Here is a 3,925-nt window from a genome sequence, read left to right as displayed (position 1 = left end):
TTAGATTTTCTTTTCCTTTCTTAGGATTAGACTTTGAATTTGATTGAGGGCTGCGAGTGTTTCATGCCCAAGTGGGCCCGTGACAACACTCGACATCTCTTGACTGAAGGAGGATTGGTTGAGGGGTTGACTATCCATCACAGGATTAGACACCGCTCGAAATCCCCTGAGTTAACTGAGGTTATGGCTGAAGACCAACCTCCTCTACTTCCACCCAGGGTGGAGGATACCCAAGATGAAAATGAGGTGCAACAGGCACCCCCGCCTCGTACTTTATGAGATTATCTACAACCGGCGGGAGTGAGTACGCCCTCATGCATGATTTTTCCTGAAAACACAGGACAAATGGACATCAAGCCAGGAGTTATCCAACTCCTTCCCAAATTCCATGGACTTGAATCAGAAAGTCCATATTTACATTTGAAAGAGTTCGATGAGATAATAACTACATTATGTTTTCCTAATGTATCTGAGGATACAATTAGGCTGAAACTCTTTCCTTTTTCCTTAAAAGAGAAAGCTAAGACGTGGTTACATTCACTACGTCCTAGATCCATTGGCACATGGAACGACATGCAGAGGGAATTCATAAAAAAATTCTTCCCACATCATAAAACGATTACTCTCAGAAAAGCAATCATGAACTTTGCCCAAAAGGAAGATGAAACATTCTTCCAATGTTGGGAAAGGTTCAAAGATTTGGTCAGTTCATGCCCACAACACGGATTTGAAACGTGGCGCATTACAAATATTTTCTATGATGGACTGACATCTTCCATGCGCCAAATGGTCGAGACAATGTGTAATGGAGAGTTCATCAACAAAGATGTTGACGAGGTATGGGATTACCTCGATAGTCTCGCTGAAAAAACACAATCATGGGACTATTACCCAATGGCGAACACCACGTCTAGGCCGACTCAATTAAAGGAAAAAGGTGGATTATATCTCTTGAAAGAAGAGGATGATCTCAAGTGTAAAGTGACTACGCTCATAAGGAAAGTTGAGGCCATGGAAGGAAAGAAGGATAAAGTCAATGAAATTGTTTGCGGCATCTGTGATTGCAACATTCACACAACTGAAAACTGTCCTACAATACCTGCCTTTCGAGGAGTGTTGAATGAACAAGCCAATGCCGTAAATAATTATCAAAGACCTTTTACTGGACCTAACTCCAACACATACAATCCTGGCTGGAAAAATCATCCAAACTTTAGTTGGAGGAATGGACAAACGGCGACTCCTCCAGGTTTCTTCAATCAAAATCCAAATCAAGTGAAACCTCAAGAGGAACCGGTTCAAAATCCCATACAAGAGCTGGCTCAGGCAATGCGGGGAATTACAGATTTTATGCAAAAGATAGACTCTCGTATGACGGTTATAGAAAAGGGGATGCTTCCTACACAACCTCTCCCTAATCCTAAACCGCAGTACGAGATTAATGATCCCAGCTCTTCAAATCAAATGGGGCATGCTAAATCCATCACCACTCTTAGGAGTGGGAAGATCATTGATAAAACTCTTCCAGTTAGGCTCGAAAAGCCTCAAGAACCAGAAGAGGACAACAATAATGGATCCAGTGATGCCCCACAAAAAGTAGAACCGGAACTTCTAGAAAAGCCAGTTGCTCCATTCCCCCAACGGTTGGTTTCACCAAAACCTCTCTCTAACTCTCAGGATTTTCTAGAGGTGTTGAAACAGGTGAAAGTCAACATTCCTCTACTTGATGTCGTGAAACAGATGCCTTCATATGCCAAATTCCTGAAAGACTTATGCACGACCAAAAGACAAAAAATTATTCAAAAGAAAATCTTCTTGACTGAGAAAGTGATGCCATCCTGAAGCAAGACGTGCCGCATAAATTCAAGGATCCCGGTAGCCCAACCATATCATGTGTAATCGGGAACCATCGAATTGATCACGCACTTCTTGACTTAGGAGCGAGCGTCAATTTGATTCCCTACTCGGTATACAAACAGTTAGGTTTGAGTGAATTAAAACCCACCCTAACCACACTACAACTTGCTGATCGCTCTGTTCATGTACCAAGAGGGATAATTGAGGATGTGTTGGTCCAAGTTGATAGACTTTACTACCCTGTAGACTTTATCATCCTGGACACTGAACCCATCAATAACATGAGCACTCAGATTCCTGTCATTCTTGGTCGCCCATTCCTTGCCACGTCAAATGCAATTATCAATTGCAGGAATGATATCATGACTATGTCTTTTGGAAATTTGACATTGGAGTCAAACATTTTTTTCAATAACGGCAGCAACTCAGAGGATGATGACGATTTCCACGACATTAACATGATTGACTCTTTCGTGGAAGATATGACACCTCTAACCTTATCCTCCGACCATCTAGAGACGTGCCTGGCCCACTCCCATGATTTTGATGATGACATGATTAGGGAGACGTGCGCCTTGCTTGATACTGCACCGGTACTTGAAGTTAACCGATGGAGGCCACAATTTGAAGAATTACCACAAACTGATGTAGTGCCTCTACCGTCTAACCTCAAGCCGCCGAAGCTTGACCTAAAACCTTTGCCCTCTAATTTGAAATATGCCTATTTAGGTCAAGATGAGACATACCCGGTGGTGATCTCTGCCCACCTGGAGAAAGAACAGGAGAGTATGCTTATATTTACTTTCATTGAGCATAAAGGAGCCCTGGGATGGACGATAGCGGACCTCAAAGGAATCGATCCCTCGATTTGTACTCACCACATATATCTTGAGGATAATGCAAAAACCGCTCGGCAACCACAACGTAGACTAAATCCAAACATGAAGGAAGTGGTTAAGGCCAAGGTTCTTAAACTATTGGACGTGGGTATCATATACCCTATATCTGATAGTCAATGGGTGAGTCCAACTCAAGTGGTCCCTAAGAAGTCCGGAATCACCATCGTAGCCAATGCTAATAATGAACTCGTGCCAACTAGAGTCACTACTGGTTGGAGAATGTGCATTGACTACAGGAAGTTGAATACCGTCACGAGGAAAGACCACTTTCCTTTACTATTCATTGATCAGATCCTGGAAAGGTTAGCTGGTCATTCCTATTACAGTTTCCTTGACGGGTATTCGGGCTACAACCAGATAGAGATAACCCCTGAAGACCAGGAAAAGACCACATTTACATGTCCCTACGGCACCTTTGCCTATCGAAGGATGCCATTCGGACTATGTAATGCCCCTGCCACCTTTCAGCGATGTATGCTTAGTATCTTTTCTGATATGGTAGGGCAATATCTAGAGGTCTTCATGGACGACTTCTCTGTTTACGGTCCATCTTTCAGCAAGTGCTTGGAAAGTCTTAAATGTGTGCTGAAAAGATGTGAAGAAAAGAACTTGGTACTTAATTGGGAGAAGTGTCATTTCATGGTTCAGAAGGGAATTGTCCTTGGGCATATCATCTCGTCCAAAGGAATCGAGGTAGATAAGGCAAAAATCGATCTTATCTCTAACCTACCTCCACCCAAGAACATCAGAGACGTGCGATCCTTCTTAGGACATGCAGGATTTTACAGGCGATTCATAAAGGACTTTAGTCTTCTCTCTCGTCCTTTATGTAATCTTCTTCAAAAGGATGCTCCGTACGAGTGGACTGAGCAGTGCCAGGAAGCTTTCACCAAGCTTAAGGGCACGTTAACCACTGCACCTATCATGCAGTCACCCGACTGGAGCCTTCCTTTTGAGCTTATGTGCGACGCTTCTGATTATGCTCTTGGAGCGGTCCTAGGCCAGAGAAAAGATAAGCGGCCCTACGTCATTCATTACGCAAGTAGAACTTTAACTTCTGCCCAGGTGAACTACTCGACTATGAAAAAGGAACTTTTAGCTGTAGTGTTCGCCTTGGACAAATTTAGGTCCTACTTGATCGGATCCAAGATCATTATCTACACAGATCA

General features: G+C 43.2%; 1 non-coding gene across 1 annotated transcript; it reads right to left on the bottom strand.

Annotated features, from left to right (window-relative positions):
• Nucleotides 1–621: 621 nt before the first annotated feature.
• Nucleotides 622–728, bottom strand: LOC131241550 (small nucleolar RNA R71). The gene has a single exon (XR_009169110.1). It is a non-coding gene; the product is annotated as a small nucleolar RNA R71 (small nucleolar RNA).
• Between the last annotated feature and the right edge of the window lie 3,197 nt (nucleotides 729–3,925).

The sequence above is a fragment of the Magnolia sinica genome, chromosome 3 (genome assembly GCF_029962835.1).
Source record: "Magnolia sinica isolate HGM2019 chromosome 3, MsV1, whole genome shotgun sequence".
Taxonomy (NCBI): Eukaryota; Viridiplantae; Streptophyta; class Magnoliopsida; order Magnoliales; family Magnoliaceae; genus Magnolia; species Magnolia sinica.
The sequence above is the reverse complement of the archived record's forward strand: the minus strand, read 5'-3'. Positions and strand labels throughout refer to the sequence as shown.